A 19,619-nucleotide genomic window follows, 5' to 3' on the forward strand; every position below is an offset into this window, starting at 1 on the left:
CAGGGTGAGTATCAGTGTGTTTCTGTCCAACTCTGCGAGTAAATGTGGGCAGTACTTAACTTTGATTGGCAGTTATCATTCTTTAACCTCACGACCCCTCCCTGAACTAGCTTTGCTAAAGCAAGCCCAGGGTCATGGACTGTCCGTAATGGGAGAGAGGGAGAAGGAGAGATCATCGAGAGAGGTGTGATCCCCCAGACTGATGAATATCACCTCTCTAATCTCACCATGTCTTTCCTTAACTCCTGTTTGTATCTGTCTGATGTTTCCTCTTTTCTCTCTCTCTCTGTCTCTCTCTTTGTCTGTGTCTCTCACTCTCTCTCACTTTCTACATTTTCTCCCTCGCGATCTTACTCTCTCACGGAAAAAGTGTGGCTATAAGAGCTGCTCTTTGTTTGAGGTACTTTCAGTGTTGACACTGTTTTCCCCAAATTCTCGCAGCAGTAATTACCGTTTCATAAGCTATTGCATTGTTTTGGAACTTTGTGGTAGAAAGATCAAAACAATGGCATTTTAGAATCACAGAAACCCTACAGTGTAGAAACAGGCCCTTCAACACAAGTCCACACCGACTCTCTGAAGAATAAGCCATCCAGACCGATTCCCCTACATTTACCCCTGATTAAGGCACCTAACCTACACATACTTAAACAGTATGGGCAATTTAGCTTGGCCATTTCACCTAATCTGCACATTTTGGGTTGTGGGAAGAAACTGGAGCACCCAGAGAAAACCCACGCAGACACAGGGAGCATGTGGAAACTCCACACAGATCGTCACCTGAGGTGTGAATTGAACCTGGGTCCCTGGCACTGTGAGGCAACTGTGCTCACCGTTTCGGAGGTAGAAGTCACCTGTATTAGAAGGAGTAATTGCACCATAATTCTCAGGTCAGGTGGACAAACCCAGGACATTGTTGGGAACTTGGGACTGGGATATCATAGCAATTACAGAGACATGGCTCAGGGAGGGACAGGACTGTCAGGTTAATGATTCAGGGTATAGATGTTATAGGAAGGATAGAAAGGGGGGCAAGACAGAGGGCGAGTGGTGTTTTCGAATAAGGATCACACTACAATGGTACTTAAGGAATAAATTCCTGGAATACAGTCAGGGAATTTATTAGTGTGAAACTCAGAAATAAGAAAGGGATGATCACCTTATCGGGATTGTAAATAAAACCACCAATAGTCAGTGCAAAATTGAGAAGCACATTTGTAAGGAGGTCTCATTTATCTGTTAGAATAATAAGCTATAAGGTACAGGAGCAGAAGTTAAGCCATTCAGCCAATCGACTCTTCTCCACATTCAATTCTGGTTGATAAGTTGCTCAAATTCCTTATTCCACTTTTTCCATGTAATGTTTGATCCCCTTGACAATCAAGAACCTATCTATCTCAGTCTTAAGTATACTCAATGACCTGGCCTCCACAGCCTTCAGTTGCAATGAATTCCATAGAATCACCGCTCTCTGGCTGAAGAGGTTTCTCTTTATATCCATTCTTCCCTTATTCTAAAGCTATTCATTTGGGTTCGAGTCTCTCTTAACAATGGAAACATTTTCCCAACATACTCTGTCCAGGCTATTCAATATTCTGTAAATTTCAATTCAATCCTCCCTCATCGTTGTGAACTCAATCGAGTACAAACCCACAGTCCTCAAACGTTCCTCATATGGTAAGCTTTTCATTTCTGCGATCATTCTTGCGAATCTTCTCTGAACACCCTGGACTAGAACTCCCAGGTCTCTTTGCACTTCAAACATTGGATTTATCTCCCCAGTTCAAAAACATTCCATACCTCCATTCTTACTGCATGACCTCACCCTTTCCCACATTGTACTCCATTTGCCATTTCTTTGCCCACTCTCCTAACTTGTCCAAATCCTTCTGTAGCCTCCCTGCCTTCGCAATGCTACCTGTCCCTCTACCTATCTTTGGGTCATCTGCAAACTGAGCCAGAATGTCCTCAGTTCCTTCATCTAGATCGTTAACGTATAAAGTGAAAAGTTGTTTTCCCAACTCTAAGCCAGAACTCTACTTGTCATTTATCGGCTGCCATCATCGGTTGAGAAAGACCCTTTTATCCCCATTCTGCTTTCCAGCTCCTATCCATGCTAGCACCTTCCCTCTAACACCATGACTCCTTATCTTGCTCAGCAGGCTCCTGTGCAGCATTTTGCCAAAGGCTTTCTTGACATCCATTGGTTCTCCTTGGTCTAACATGCTCAGTACTTAATTACTCAAAGAATTCCAGGAGGTTTGTCAGACATGGCGTCCCCTTGATGAAACCATGCTGACGTTGCCCTATTTCACCATGCACTTCCAAGTATTCAGTAATCTCATCCTTCACAACGGATTTCAGTATCTTACCTATGACCAAGGTTTGGCTAATCAGCTTGTAATTTTCCATCTTCTGCCTTTCTCCCTTTTTAAACAGGGGTGTCACAGGGATTTTCCAGTCCTCTGGGGCCCCTCCCTGATTCTAGCGATTCCCAAAAGTTCACCATCAATGCCTTCACTATTTATTCAGCTATATCCCTTAGAACTCTGGGGTGTAGTGCATCTGGTCCAGGCAATTTATCCACCTTCAGGACATTCAGTTTTTCTGGCCCCTTCTCCTTGGTGATAGCCACCATACTCAGCTCTGCCCCTTCACCCCCTTGAACTTTTGGGACAGTACTCGTGTCTTCCACCGTGAAGACTGATGCAAAATAATTATTCAGTTAATCTGCCATTTCCTTGTTGCCCACAACTATCTATCCACTGTTATTTTTCAATAGCCCAAAGTCCACTTTTGCCTCCCTTTTGCCCTTTATATATCTGAAGAAGCACTTAAAATTTCCTTTATATTACTGGCTAGCTTACCCTCATTTTGAAGCTTCTCCCTCCTTATTTCTTTTTTTAGTGCCCTCTGTTGGTCTTTGTAAGCTTCCCAATGATTTGGTTTCCCACTGCCATGTGCTTCATATATGCTTTTATCTTTTTCTTTTACGCTATTTGTGAGTTCCCTTGTCAGCCGCGGTTGTCTCATCCTCCCTGAACAATGATTCTTTTTCCGCAGAGTGAATCTCTGCTGTGTCTCCTGAGTTACTTTCAGAAACTCCTGTATTTATTTATTTATCTATTCAGCTGTAATACACTTACCTTTGATTCTATCTTCTCCCTCTCAAATTTCAGAGTACATTTGATCATGATCACTACCTCCTAAGGGTTCCTTCACTTTAAGCTCCCTTATCAGGCCTGCCTCATTTCACAAGACTAAGTCCAGTATTGCCTGTTCCCTAGTGGGCTCCACCACAAGCTGCTCCAAAAAGCAATCTCATTGACATTCCACGAATTTCTTGCGATCCACAACCAATCTGATTTCCCAGTCCACCTACATATTTAAATCCCCCATGATCACTGTATATTTGCCTTTCCCACACATCCTTTCGATCTCTTGGTGTGTCCTGCACGCCAGCTCCTAACAACTGTTTGGAGGCCTGTGACTCCAACTATGGTATTTTTTTTACATTTCCGTATCCTCCATTCGACCCACACAGATTTTACACCATCTGACCATACTTTGTTACTTACTAATGGTTTAACTTAATTTCTTACCTAATAAGGCAACCCCACCACCTCTGCTCACCTGCCTCCAGGTTCGTTATGGTAGGGGATTTTAATTTTCTAAACATTGATTGAGACTGCAATTGTGTTCAGATTTTAGATGGAGAGGAATTTGTTAAGTCTGTACAAGAAAATGTTCTGATTCAGTATGTGATGTGCCTCTTAGGGAAGGTATAAAACCTGAGCTATTCTTGGGAAATAAAGCAAGGCATGTGTCCGAGGTGTCAGTGAGGGAACACTTTGACGCCAGTGACTATAATTCTATTAGTTTTAAAATAGTGATGGAAAAGGATAGACGATCTAAAAGTCAAATGTTCTCATTATGAGAAAAACCCATTTTGATGGTATTAAGCAAGAAGCTTCATAAGTTGATGGGAGTGGGGTGCAGGTATTCGCAGGTAAAGGGACAGCTGGAAAATACAAAACATTCAGAAATGAGATAATTAGAGTCCAGAGACAATGTTTTCCAGTTAGGATAAAGGGCAATGTTGCTAGGTGCAGGGAATGCTGGATGACGAATGAAATTGAGGTTTTGGTCAAGAAAAAGACGGAAGCATGTTTCAGGTACAGACAGCAAAGATAGAGTGAATCCTTAAATGAGTATAAAGGCTGTGGGAATGCACTTAAGATGGAAATCAGGAGGGCAAAAAGGGGGTATGAGATAGATTTGACAAATAGGATTAAGGAGAATCCAAAGAGATTCTACAAATACCTTAAGGACAAAAGGGTAACGAAAGAGAGAGTAGGACTCCTCAAAGATCAGCAAGGCCACCTTTATGTGGAACTGCAGGTATGAAGATTTGGAGAGATGCCAAATGAGTATTTTGTATTAGTGTTTACTGTGAAGAAGGATATGAAAGATATAGAATGTGGGAAAATAAATAGTGACATCAGATTTCTCCAGTTTCCTCATGTCCCCTCCCCCCACCTTGTCTCAGTCAAATCCCTCGAACTCAGCACCGCCTTCCTAACCTGCAATCTTCTTCCTGACCTCTCCGCCCCCACCGCACTCTGGCCTATCACCCTCACCTTGACCTCCTTCCACCTGTCGCATTTCCACCTGTAGCCTGCTGGACACACTTTCCCCATTCCTGAAGAAGGGCTTATGCCCGAAACGTCGATTCTCCTGTTCCTTGGATGCTGCCTGACCTGCTGCGCTTTTCCAGAAACACATTTTCAGCTCATTCGGGATAGTCAACATGCATTTGTGTGTGGGAAATCATGTCTCACTAATGTTATGATGCAGAGGTCGAACCCCTCTGATAATTGAAACTAAAGCACCCAGAAAAACTCGCCTCACCTCGTAAACTGTTAAAAATATGCATGAGTGAAAGAAAACCCCTGATTTCCACTTTTTAAAAAAAACAATTTAGTTTCCTCATTTTAACAGTGTCTTCCAAACAAAAACTATTAATAAATGTGAGTCCCCTTTTCCTTACCTAATCACTGACTGACCCCAACTCTGTTAAAATGTTATTCCAGTAAAACAATTGCTAAACATTAAATTAACTTAATTTCTCAAATTCCATGCAGTCTCTTATGCCACCTTCCTTCTGGTCTTGCAAATCTATTGTTCCCATCCATCCTTCTCATTCTGTCCTTTTCTCCCTGAGCTGTCTTCAATGTCTTTTTTTAACATGTGAGTATTTTTATATAACATTCCTTGTTTCCTTTAAGGGAGGGTGCTTTCTGAGATTTCTTTCAGAGCTGGTTAGGGCTGTTGGAACTCTTTGGGTGGCAGAAGCTCTCCCCTGGATTTTCAGAAACACTTGTTTTTATTCCTCTGTGTGGAAGAATTTTTTTGTAACCTAAAATTACTTTTAGGTTTTACATCTAGCTTGGCTAAAAATTGATTACTCAGGAAAATGTTTACGTAACATTTTGACTGGCCTAACTTTACAAGGAAGAAAGAATAATTTTATCCACATTGAATGCAAGCATTATTGAAACGAACAATAATTCTCTTTATTATACGAAATAAGGTAGTGAACTTGCAGCGTGGGTTGGTACCTGGGACTTCGATGTTGTGGCGAATACGGAGACATGGCTAGAACAGGGACAGGATTGGCTGTTGCAGGTTCCAGGATTTAAATGTTTTAGTAGGGTCAGAGGTGGGGGTAAAAGAGGGGGAGGTGTGGCATTGCTTGTCAAAGATAGTATTACAGTGGTGGAAAGGACGATGGATGAGGACTTGCCATCTGAGGTAGTTTGGGCTGAGGTTAGGAATAGGAAAGGTGAGGTCACCCTGTTAGGAGTCTTTTACAGGCCTCCTAATAGTCCTAGAATCATTGAAGAAAGGATAGGGAAGGTGATTCAGGAGATGAGTGACAGTAATAGGGTGGTTGTTATGGGGGACTTTAACTTTCCTGATATTGATTGGGAAAGCTATAGCTCAAGTTCGTTAGATGGGTCAGTGTTTGTTCAATGTGTGCAGGAGAGTTTCCTGACACAATATGTAGACAGGCCAACAAGAGGTGAGGCCATACTGGATTTGGTTCTGGGTAACGAACCAGGCCAGGTGTTAGAATTAGAGGTAGGTGAGCACTTTGGGGATAGTGACCATAATTCGGTGATTTTTACTCTCGTGATGGAGAGGGATAAGTGTGTACTACAGGGCAAGAGTTATAGCTGGGGTCAGGGAAATTATGATGCGGTGAGGCATGACTTAGGATGTGTGGCTTGGAAAAGTAGACTCCAAGGCAAGAGTGTAAATGATATGTGGAGCTTGTTCAAGGAGCAACTATTGAGTGTCCTTGATAATTATGTACCTGTCAGGCAGGGAGGAAAGGGTCGTGCGAGGGAGCCGTGGTTTAATAAAGAATTGGAATCCCTTGTTAAATGGAAGAGGGCGGCCTATCTCAAGATGAGACGTGAAGGTTCAATTGGGGCGATTGAGAGTTATAGGGTAGCCAGGAAGGACCTGAAGAGAGAGCTAAGAGCAGCAAGGAGGGGACATGAAAGGTCCTTAGTCGGTAGGATTAGGGAAAACCCTAAGGCTTTCTATAGGTATGTTAGGAATAAAAGAATGACTAGGGTAGGAATAGGTCCAGTCAAGGATAGTAGTGGGAAGTTGCGTGTGGAGGCGGAAGAGATTGGGGAGACACTGAATGAATACTTTTCTTCAGTATTTACTCAGGAACAGGGCATTGTCGTCGATGTGAATACTGAGTCACAAATAAGTAGAATGGATGGCTTTGAGGTATGTAGAGAAGAGGTGTTGGAAATCCTGGAAAAGGTGAAAATAGATAAGTCCCCTGGGCCTGATGGCATTTATCCTAGGATTCTCTGGGAAGCAAGGGAGGAGATTGCAGAGCCATTGGCCTTGATTTTTATGTCCTCTTTGTCTACTGGAGTAGTGCCAGAAGACTGGAGGATAGCAAATGTGGTTCCCTTGTTCAAAAAGGGGAGTAGGGATAACCCTAGTAACTATAGGCCGGTGAGTCTCACTTCTGTTGTGGGCAAAGTCTTAGAGAGAATTGTAAGGGATAGGATTTATGCACATCTGGATAGGAATAATGTGATCAAGGATAGTCAGCATGGTTTTGTGAAGGGCAGGTCGTGCCTCACAAACCTTATTGAATTCTTTGAAAAGGTGACGAAGGAGGTTGATGAGGGGAAAGTGGTAGATGTGGAATATATGGATTTTAGTAAGGCGTTTGATAAGGTTCCCCATGGTAGGCTACTGCAGAAAATACGGAGATGTGGCATTGAGGGTGAGTTGGAGGTTTGGATTAGGAATTGGCTGGATGGAAGAAGACAGAGGGTAGTAGTTGATGGCAAGGTTTCTTCATGGAGTGCCGTCACTAGCGGTGTTCCGCAAGGATCTGTTTTGGGACCATTGCTGTTTGTCATTTTTATAAATGACCTGGAAGAGGGGTTAGAAGGTTAGGTGAGCAAGTTTGCGGATGATACGAAAGTCGGAGGAGTTGTTGACAGTGAGGAAGGATGTGGCAGGTTACAGCAGGATATAGAGAAGCTGCAGAGCTGGGCAGAAAGGTGGCAAATGGAATTCAATGTAGCTAAGTGTGAGGTGATTCACTTTGGGAAGAACAACAAAAAGATGGGGTACTGGGCTAATGGTCGGATACTTGGTAGTGTGGATGAGCAGAGGGATCTTGGTGTCCATGTACACAGATCTCTGAAAGTTGCCACCCAGGTAAATAGTGCGGTGAGGAAGGCATATGGCGTACTGGCTTTTATTGGTAGAGGAATTGAGTTCCGGAGTCCTGAGGTCATGATGCAGTTGTATAAGACTCTGGTGCGGCCGCATCTGGAATATTGTGTGCAGTTTTGGTCGCCATACTATAGGAAGGATGTGGAGGCACTGGAACGGGTGCAGAGGAGGTTTACCAGGATGTTGCCTGGTATGGAAGGAAGATCGTATGAGGAAAGACTGAGACACTTGGGGCTGTTTTCATTAGAGAAAAGAAGGTTTAGGGGTGACTTGATTGAGGTGTACAAGATGATTAGGGGGTTAGATAGGGTTGACAGTGTGAACCTTTTCCCACGTATGGAATCGGGTATTACAAGGGGGCATAGCTTTAAATTAAGGGGGGGTAGATATAGGACTGAAGTTAGGGGTAGGTTCTTCACTCAGCGAGTCGTGAGTTCATGGAATGCCCTGCCAGTAGCAGTGGTGGACTCTCCCTCTTTATGGGCATTTAAGCGGGCATTGGATAGGTATATGGAGGATAGTGGGTTAGTATAGGTTAGGTGGGCTTGGATCGGCGCAACATCGAGGGCCAAAGGGCCTGTACTGCGCTGTATTCTTCTATGTTCTATGTTCTATTATGCATCTCTGCAACACTGTATTGGGAAGGTGACTCTTTACATTGCTAACTATCAGACTGCGCGTTAGTAAACTATTATAAACATCTGTTTAGTTCTTACTCCAGTAATGCAAGTGCAAAGTGTTGACACGCACAACGTAGACAATTCGTCTCTGGTATACATTTTGGCAAAACTTCCAGTCTATTATTGAAAGTGCAAGTTGGCCATCTAGTGGCTATTTTATCGTACTATGTCCAGACTTGTAATTTGTCAATTAAAATACTACATAAAGATTCATTACTACTAAAAATACTATATAAAGATGTATTGTATTGCGAGCATTTGATTTTCAAGTGCTCCCATGATATATCATGACTCATAAAGTTGGTCACTACTCAGGGTCTGTTTCCGAAATTTTCCTCAACAGTTTGGCATAGTCGACAGGATCCCTTGTTTATTGCAATTTTTAATAAATGCAATTTTTAAAATTATAAAATTGATTTATGATACGATTCTGAAACTGGCTGTCTGCGTGATCCAAACTGAGCCATGAGGCTGGCCCCGGACTGCAAAAATTCAAAAAAGTATATCGTAGTTTGCAAAGAATAATGTTGGTATATATTGAAAATTATAGCGCACTTTGAGAATATGACTACAGTGCTGGTGTTTGTTTTGCCTAGACGGCTCTTGTCTGTTTTAGTTTTTAGTTTGTACTCTGTCTTTTGCCTATTTGTTTTGTTTGTTCATTCGTTTACAAGTCGAAGGGTTCACTGAACTCGATACATACCAGGGAAAGGCTGCCCTCGGGGACAAATGAACCTTGTTCCGCTGAGAAGGGCAGCCCACATCTGTTTACTCTCGAAAACTATAGAGAGGTGACATGGTATATATGTTTGAGTCGAGAGTAAGGTAGAAGACCCCTTGGTTCCTCCAGGATCACCGGCTGATATTGTTTGGAAAGAAACTTGTGATAGCAAAAATAATATTCATTTTACTTCAGATTCATATGGGTGGTCATGTGGTAATTGGCATATAGAGGTTTTTTTAATTGGAAAAAAGCAGATTTTGGAGAACAAATATAGAGGGTAGATATGGTGACCCCTCATGAGATAAGATTTATATGATCAAATGCCGAGAGGAATTTAAGGAAGTGTGTAAAGGCCATCAACCTCCAAAGAATAAAAATCGCAGTCAATCTCCAGAGATCTCGCCAGAAAACCTTCCCAATGCACTGCCGCCCAATCCCCTCAGTATCCTAAATTTACTGCCTCTGCCCCTGACTCCGATCCTCAAATAGATGAGATTGCTGCTTTTGTTGCTTCCTGACCAAGCAGGGAATCTGACCAGGGACAAAAGGCTGTCAGAAAGGATGATACAGCTCTCATTACTCAACCACAAAATACTGGTGCAAGTTCTCAACAGGGTCCTAGCACCTGGACGGAAGGTGTTCAGGAAACCACTGAAGCAGGTCCGAGCAGACTTGATTCAACTCCTGTTTCAGAGTCTGCTCTTTCATCCACATCCAGTTTTTTCTCGTCCTGCACAAGGCACCAGGTCTCACAATTCACAGAAAATTAGCAACAAAGAATTTGTTTTCCCAAGGATAATGAAAGGTGAAACTCCATTTGATAAGCCCTGGACTCACTTTGAAGTTCACAGCCTGGTTCAGCACACCCACAACCCACTCAAGTGCCCAACATCGTCTTTTAATTGGTTATTACAAATCTGTAGTTATTATAACTGCTTGCATCAGGATGCCAAAACTTTAATGACCTTAGCATACAGGACGCATTGGACAACCATTAAAAATTCCATTGTATTTCCCCCGAGGCCATGGGTTAATGTGGAGGGAATAATATCTTGGTTTGAAATTACTGTTAAGATTGTCATCATGACAGTAGCACAGTGGCAAGCAAACTTTGGAGAAGTCACCAGTTGTCTACAAAATGTTAATGAACCCGTGCCAGAATCCATTGCCCCCTTTAAAGAGGTTTGGGAATCCTCTGCTGGCATCCCGCTTTGGCAAATGATAAATTAGCAATTTTATGTGGGTGGTTACGTGGTAATTGGCATATAGACGTTTTTTTAATTGGAAAAAAACAGATATTGGAGAACAAATATAGAGGGTAGATATGGTGACCCCTCATGAGATAAGATTTATGTGATCAAATGCCGAAAGGAATTTAAGGAAGTGTTAATTGTTAATTGTATGCAACCTCAGCATGCCCATGCTTTTAAATTGCATATCATTATCTGGCAAACAATCAACAAGGAAGCAAATATCACCACCAGGGATATATTTCCCTGTTGTGGTTCTGTTCGCCGAGCTGAGAATTTGTATTGCAGACGTTTCGTCCCCTGTCTAGGTGACATCCTCAGTGCTTGGGAGCCTCCTGTGAAGCGCTTCTGTAATCTTTCCTCCGGCATTTGTCGTGGTTGGAATTCCTCTAGGAATTCCCTGGCCGTTCTCTGTTCTCTGTCCGAGAGGAATGGCACTCATCCACAGATTCAATCAATAAGCACATCGACCTGGACCCATTATACCGACCACTGCAGCGGACAGTGCTACAAATCTTCTCACAGACTTCGAATATATTTCCCTCCCCACCCCTTTCCATCCTCCACAAAGACCGTTCCCTCCGTGACTACCTGGTCAGGTCCACGCCCCCCTACAACCCACCCTCCCATCCTGGCACCTCTCCCTGCCACCGCAGGAATTGCAAAACCTGCGCCCACACTTCCTTCCTCACCTCCATCCAAGGCCCTGAAGGAGCCTTCCACATCCATCAAAGTTTTACCTGCACATTCACCAATATCATTTTTTGTATCCGTTGCTCCCGATGCGGTCTCCTCTACATTGGGGAGACTAGACACCTCCTAGCAGAGCGCTTTAGGGAACATCTCCGGGACACCTACACCAATCAACCACACCGTCCTGTGGCCCAACATTTCAACTCCCCCTCCCACTCTGCCGAGGACAGGAGGTCATGGCCCTCCTTCACTACCACTCCCTCACCACCAGACGACTGGAGGAAGAACACCTCATCTTCCTCCTCGGAACGCTTCAACCCCAGGGCATCAATGTGGACTTCAACAGTTTCCTCATTTCCCCTTCCCCCACCTCACCCTAGTTCCAAACTTCTAGCTCAGCACTGTCCCCATGACTTGTCCTACCTGCCTATCTTCTTTTCCACCTGTCCACTCCACCCTCCTCCTTTGTCTATCACCTTCATCCCCTCCCCCACTCACCTATTATACTCTATGCTACTTTCTCCCCACTCCCACCCTCTTCTAGCTTATCTCTCCACCCTTCAGGCTCTCTGCCTTTATTCCTGATAAAGGGCTTTTGCCCGAAATGTCGATTTTACTGCTCCTGGGATGCTGCCTGAACTGCTGTGCTCTTCCAGCACCACTAATCCAGAAGCAAATATCACAGCCTTTTAAATCTGGACTGACAAGTTCTTTTTAATTACCAAAAGGAAAAGGAGGCATATCCTATGTTAACACAGTCATGTAATCAGAGACAAATCAAAGGACAGAGACAGCTACACGGGAATAAAACCAAAGAAAAGTGCAGGAGATGTGGGCACGAGAATGCCGATCACGAAACCCTAAACCATTGCTACAACAAAAACAAGAACAATACCAACTCCTTCCACAACCGCGACCTCAACAGGCCAGTTATACTATTAATGATCCATTTCCACACATCCCTAATGTCTTGGGGTGCCGCATGAGAGAGATTTTGCAGGCCGTCTCGATCCAACTCTCCCATCCCCCATCAGAGAACCCAGTGATGAATGTTAAAATGGGGGATCATAGCATCTCGGTTTTGGGGAACTCTGGAGCACCTCCCTCAGCGGCACTTTCTCTCAGCTCCAATACTATTCGTCTCTGGAGTACCCAAGGTTGAACATTTTTCTGATCCTGTACCTATCAGTGTCGGCCCATTAACAGTTCCTGACACAGCTATAATCTGCTCATCCTGTCTGGTTGTCCTTCTTCTCTGGCAATCCCTATACAAATTGAATGCTTCCCTTCATGGCATACACCGCCCCCCGCCCACCCCCCCGCCCCCCACTCCGCCAGGACCACACTCGAGAGATCCCTGACTCTAACGACTCCATGTTGCATGGGACATTTATCAAAACCTCTCGGGAGCCCCATCCCATCTTGCTATTTCTAGCTGTGAATGGACATGTTCAAAAAGTCTTTTGCGTGACTGCCTTAACCCTTTCCTTTCACAGTTGCTGCACGACCCTCCATCACCAATGGTCTCTTTCCTTAACTGGATCGTTTTCTACTGCTGCTTTCCTGTGTGAGCCGGACTCATATTATTATACCTGAAATTCTTATAGCTGGATTGGGTTCAGGTTGTCAACATCATCAGATTTTAAATTTGATTGGCTTTGAAGGGCAGAGTGTTTGGTTTAAATGAACCGATCAGATTTGAATTATTGTCAAAACAGCAACCCCAAATCAGGTATCCAGTGAGCAGTTACATGTGTCTATCTTGGAACAGCCTGTATAAGGCTGCCTTTGCTGTACCTTAAGTTTAGAAAAGTACTTTCTGTCTTAAAGGGAACCATACATTCTTCTCCACTCTATTATTCTATCCTGATTCAAAACAATCACTCACTCACAAATGCACACTCACACACATCAACAGACACTGCTTAACCTCAATCTTCTGGGTCTGTAAATATCACTGACACACAAATCAACACTCAGACACCTCAAACAGACTGAGAAACAAGCCAGCATGCAAATGAACACACAAACACTTGTCTGCACTCACACATAGCCTCACACAAAGTGCAGATAAATGCACAAACAGGAGCAGACTCTGGAGCACACAGACATAGAAACACCAAGACAGACCAGCAAACTCGCACATAACGCAAGACAGTCAGAGACAGACACTCATCGGACACACACAATCACACAAAGACACACAGAAGGCTTGCATTACAATTATCACATTACATGTACACTTCTTTAGAAAGGTCAGCTGTTGAATGAGAGTCAGATTCATGTTAACAGAGGAAATTGTCTGCAATGGAGAGCTTCCGTTAGTCATCCTACGTTTGTCAGAGCAGAGAAGATTGAGGGGGTACATGAAATTATGATGGGCATAGACAGTAAGAAACATGTTCATTTGGTGAAGGGATCCAGGACCAGCGGTCATAGATTTAAGGTGAGGAGCAGACGGTTTAGAGGGGATGTGAGGTAAAGCTTTTCCATCCAGAGGGCAGTGGTCTCTGGAACTTACTGCCTGTAACGTTGGTAGAGGCAGAAACCATCAGAATATTAAAGAAGTATTTCAATGTGCACTTGCAATGCCATGACTCACAAGGCTAAGGGCCAAGTTCTGAAAAATGGGATTAAAACCAGTTTCTGACTAGTGTGCTGAAGTGCCTTTTTTTTATATACTGTAGATCTGACTTAAGGTGATATTCAACCATGGTCGAATTGAATGTTACAGTAGGGAGAATGCACCAAATGGACAACTCTTACTCTTTACAACAGGATTATATGTTCCACTCGTGAACCAGTAATCAACATATAAGAAAACCAGTCTGCGATTGGAAAAGCTTTCTCTCTGTTTTGTTTCATTTCAGTTACAGGGGCAACTTTGTTTTTAATTGGTCACTCCAGTAGTTGAAATTTCCTGGCTGATCGAAGGTGTGGATTTCATCACTGCCTTCCACTTACATGATGTTCTTGTTTGGTGAGTTGTTCAGCAACTGTTAACACGGGTCCAAGGTCTTCTATTCCTTCTTCAATTGCTTGTTCAAGTCTGTCTTGGTGGAATCTTGTCAACTAAAACAGTTAATAATCATTGCACTTCAACAGGAACTTAACGGTTGTAGAGTTCGAATCCAAGAACAGAAACAGACAAAACAAAACATATCATCAAGTTTATATCTAGGCTGTTCTAATTCTTCTTGTAACACACTGTTTAACACTCCTGTGAACTACATGACCAAACATCTCCCTAAAACACAGTAAGATTAAATGGAATCACAACCGATTTGAGACGCAGTTACAGATAACCAATTGTCCCCCATATCCTGGACAACAAGAAACGATTGAGGAGTATTATACCTCACAGTAAAGATGTAAAGGATGAAGCCAGATTACCCAATTTACTAAGAATGTGTCCCACATTGGAGAGACGTTTGAGAGCAGGAAATGGAAGACACAAAAAAATGACTCTTTTCTTGTTGATAAACAGACTGTGATGAAGAAAAAACAGACTTTGAGTTGATGGTGGAATTTGAATTCAAAGACCTTGAAACGAGTGTAAAGAAAAGCCAATCATCAAGGTTTCAGTGATGTACTTTAGGAAGAAAATTTCAGTTCTCCCAAGTCTGATTCCAGATCACAGCAATGTGGTTGACGAGTAACTGCAGTAAAGAATGTGCAATAAGTGCTGGCCTAGACAGAGAGATCCACATCCATGCATGAAAGTTTTAAAAATTGAGGCCGCCCAAGCTGGAGTACAGGAAGCAACAGGCTTGGACTGTTAAATGACAATTAATAGTTGAATTAAGATCCAGTTAGACTACCTCTAACTAACTCCCCTGAGCATGCAATCCCTGAATAACATCCTGGTTATTCCTATTAAATGGAAACTCAACTTGTTCATAGTTTGGTTAACAATGGCAGGGCAATAGGAACTCTCAAGTGAGTTCATATTTCTTCATTTCTCACTTACTGACTTCAAAAGCCTGCCCACATAACAGGCACGTGAAAGGAGTGTGATCAAATATCCATGACTGGCTATGATGAGTTTGGCTTCATCAACAACCAAAAGTGGTCAACAAAATTCAAGGCAAAGCATGCCACTTGATCAGTTCTCCATTCATCCACATTTTTGTTCACTCTCTCTGAAACCGATGCACAGTGGCAAGAACGCATACATTCTACAAGGTGCATTGCAGAAATTCCCCAGAGTTCTTTCAACAGCACCTTCTAAAATTCATGGTATCTACTATGGAGAAAGACAAGGACAGGAGACACATCAAGCCTACGAGCAGGGATATCTTGATCCTGGGAATGGGGAATGATTTAGTAAGTATAGTAAATAACCTCAGAGTAAAAGATCCTTTCGAAAATAATATTCGGAACATGAAAAAATATTTAGTCTGAAAGTGAAAATTTTGGGTGGGAAACAAGGGTTTCAGTTACAGAGAATTACAATGGCGGATAGTTTAGCAGGAAAGAGCAGTGAGCAAACAATGACAGATGTTTCGGGAGGAAATCATGGCTCTCAACAAAATTATATCCTAGTAAGGAGAAAAGGTTCTAAGAGAACCAATCATGGCTAACATGGAAGTTAAGGAGAATATAAAGTTGAGAGAAAAAGCATTTAGGCAAAAGCAAAAGTTAGTGACAGCCGCAAAGACTGAGATAAATTCAGAATCCAGCAAAGAAGGACGAAAACGACAGAGAGAGAAAATAATTCAGATGGGAAAACTTCTATTCAACTACAAGGAATATAAAAACTGATAATAAGAGCTTCTTTAAATATATAAAGAGGAAGAGAAAGGTCAAAGTGAACATAGGCTCTTTAGAAAATGAATCTGGGGAAATAGTCAAGGAGAATATGGAGCAAGGTGTTGGAGGTAGTATATTGGCATGGATAGAGAATTGACGAATGGGCAAGAAATAGAGAGTGAGAGTGAGGAGTTCTTTTACAGGTCAGCAATTGTAAATAGTGGGGTTCACATGGATCAATGCTGCACTTGCAATTGTTTACAATATGTGTCAATAACGTGGAGGAAGAGAGCGAATTAAGTTTAATCAAATTGGCAGACAACACAAGAATAGGTGGAAAGGCTACTAGTGAGAGGAGCACAAACAGCTCACAGGTTAAGTAAGTGGGCAAAAAGTTCGCAAATGTAGTATAATGTGCAAAAATGAGAAGATATTCATTTAAGAAGGGAGATCAGGAGATTAGAGGAAATGGAGAAAAGCTGTAACACAGAGAGACTTCAAAGTGAACAGCAGAGGTGCCGCAGGTAATCAGAAAGGTTAATAGAATGTTGATTCTTATTTTAACGGGTTGAAATACAAGTAGGTCAGGAAGTCTTACTGAAACTGTATGAGCTTTTGGTGATGCAACATCTGGGACACAGTGAGCAGATTTAATCCCCTTGTTATAGGTGGAATATTATTCTATTAGAGGCAGTTCGGCGAAGGTTCACTCAGAAGAACCCGAGAATGAAGGAATTATTTTATGAGCAAAGACTAAGCAGTTTAGAAGAATGAGTAATGATTTAATTGAAACATACAGGATTGTTAAGGGGCTTGCCAGGGAAAATATTGAAACTGTATTTCCCCTCATGGGAGAGTCAAGACCAAAGGGCATCATCTCAGAATAAAGGGATGCCAAGTGAAGACTTAGACAAGGAGGAACTTCTTCTCTCAGAGGGTTGAGTGTCTTTGGGTGTTATAGAGTCATAGAGATGTACAGTACAGAAACAGACCCTTTGGTCCAACTCATCAATGACGAGATGATAGGCGAACCCAACCAAGTCCCATTTGCCAGCACTTGGCCCATATCCCTCTAAACTCATTCTCTTCATATACCCATCCAGATGCCTCTTAAATGCTGCAGTTGTAGTAGCCTCCATCATTTCCTCTGGCAGCTCATTGTAATCACACATCAAACTCTGCATGAGAAAAGTTGCCCCTTAGGACCTTTAATATTTGACCCCTCTCACTCTGAACCTATGCCCTCTAGTTCTGGACTCACCCACCCCAGGAAAAAGACCTTGTTCGTTTATCCTATCCATGTCCCTCACGATTTTATAAACATTTATAAGCACACCCCTCAGACTCTGACTCTCCAGGGGAAACAGCCCCACCATGTTCAACCTCTTCCGATAGCTCAAATCCTTCAAACCTGGCAACATGCTTCTGAATCTTTTCTGAAGCTATTCAAATTTCATGGCATCCTTCCGATAGGAAGGAGACCAGAATTGCACGCAATATTCCAAAAATAGCCCAACCAATGTCCTGTACAGCTGCAAAATAACCTCCCTGCTACTATACTCAATGCTCTGACCAATGAAGGAAAGAATACTAAATGCCTTCTTCACTATCCTCTCTACTTGTGACTCTACATTCAAGGAGCTATGAACCTGCACTCCAATGTCTCTTTGTTCAGCAACACTCCCTCGGATCTCACCATTAAGTGTATATATCTTGCTCTGATTAGCCTTTCCAAAATGTAGCATCTCACATTTATCTAAATTAAACTCCATCTGCCACTTCTCAGCCCTTAGGCTCATCTAATCAAGATCCTGTTGTAATCTGAGGTAAACGTCTTCACCCTCCAACACTTCTCCAATTTTGGTGCAATCTGCAATCTTACTTACCTTTTCCCCATGTTCACATCCAAATCATTCATATAAATGACAACAAGGAGTGGACCCACCACCGATCCTTTTGGTAAACCACTGGTCACAGAACTCCAGTCTGAGAAGCAGCCCTCCACCACCATTCTCTGCCTTCTGTTTTCGAGCCAGTTCTGTATCCACATGGCCAGTTCCCTCTGTACTCCATGATGCTCCTCGGATGCTTCCTGAACTGCTGTGCTTTAACAGCATCACTAATCCAGAATCTGGTTTCCAGCATCTGCAGTCCTTGTTTTTACCGAGTTTATCTTAACCCTACTGCGAATCCTCTTGCAAGGATGCCTGCCTTGAAGAAGTTTTCCTCCTCTCGCTACAAGAATCTCAGGGAGTCCCTCTCCCACTGTAACTCTCAAGTAATTTCCTTTGCCCTGAAGCTCTTCAACCATGTCCTGAAACAGACTCGCTGCCACAGCCACATTTGCTTCCTCAGTGCCTGCCTCCGTAACCAACTCATCCCACATGGACTTCGGAACACCTTTAAACTAGCAGAGTTCGGATCTGAACTGGACAAACAGTATAGACTACAGATTCAAAAATACCAGGAACGGTTCTCCTTCAGAATCCTCCGCTCCACACTCGCAGCAATGCACCGGCACCTAACCTCTCTACAGTCAGTCCTGCCTCAGCTGAGGGCCACAACTCCACGGATGCTGCCTGAACTGCTGTGCTTTTCCAGCACCACTAATCGAGAATCTGGGTTCCAGCATCTGCAGTCCTAGTTTTTACCTTCCATGAGATCTAATCTTGCTAACCAATCTCTCATGAGTAACCTTGTTGAAAGCCTTACTGACGTCCATTTAGTTATGTCTGCTGCTCTGCCCTCATCAATCCTCTTTGTTACTTCTTCAAAAAACTCAATCAAGTTCATGAGACATGACCTCCCATGCACAAAACCGTGTTGACTATCCCTAATCCGTCCTTGCCTTTCCAAATACATGTAAATCCTGTCCCTCAGGGTTCCATCCAATAACCTGCCCAACACCGATGTCAGACTCACCAGTCTATCGTTCCCTCCCTTTTCCATACCACCTTTCTTAAATAGTGGCACCATGTTAGCCAACCTCAAGTCTTCCGGTACCTCACCTGTGATTATCGATGATACAAATATCTCAGCAAGTGACCCAGCAATCACTTCCCTAGCTTCCCATAGAGTTCTCGGGTACACCTGTTCAGGTTTGGGGGACTTATCTACTATTATATGTTTCAAGACATCCAGCACCCCCTCTTCTGTGATATGGACATGTTCCAAGATGCCACCATCTATTTCCTAACATTCTATATCTTCCATGCCCTTTTCCACATCAAACACTGATGCAAAATAATGATTTCATATCTCCGCCACCTCCTGTGGCTCCACACTGAAGCATGCCACTCTCCTGCATACACACATCCTGGGATTGCTACAGTTAAGTTAAAACTGGACAAAACCTGAACTGAGAGAACTGGCTGCTCCCCTTCTATTGTTAAATCTCTTCAGAACGTCTGCCTTTATGAACTCTCTCTTCAAAAAAACTAAACAGGGACAGAATTAACTTTATGAAGTGACACCAGCATAACAGTAAATCAGGTGGGAATCCTCAAAACCTTAAAGAAGCACTTGGATGAGCATTGAAATCTCATAAAAATTCAAGAAGAGGCTCTAAATGTTGGGAAGAGAGACTTGTAGTATTTTGTGTAATTTTACAAACTCAGTGGATCTATGGGCCACCTCTGTCCTCTATGATGCAATCGTTCTATGATTCTGAAATTAATGTTCTGAATTCTTTTTTGTCTATGTTTTGAGAAAATATGACCCAGTGTTCATTGCAGT

The sequence above is a fragment of the Chiloscyllium plagiosum genome, unplaced genomic scaffold (genome assembly GCF_037043375.1).
Source record: "Chiloscyllium plagiosum isolate Xiang-an unplaced genomic scaffold, Cpla_swu_hap1 HiC_scaffold_29, whole genome shotgun sequence".
Lineage (NCBI taxonomy): Eukaryota > Metazoa > Chordata > Chondrichthyes > Orectolobiformes > Hemiscylliidae > Chiloscyllium > Chiloscyllium plagiosum.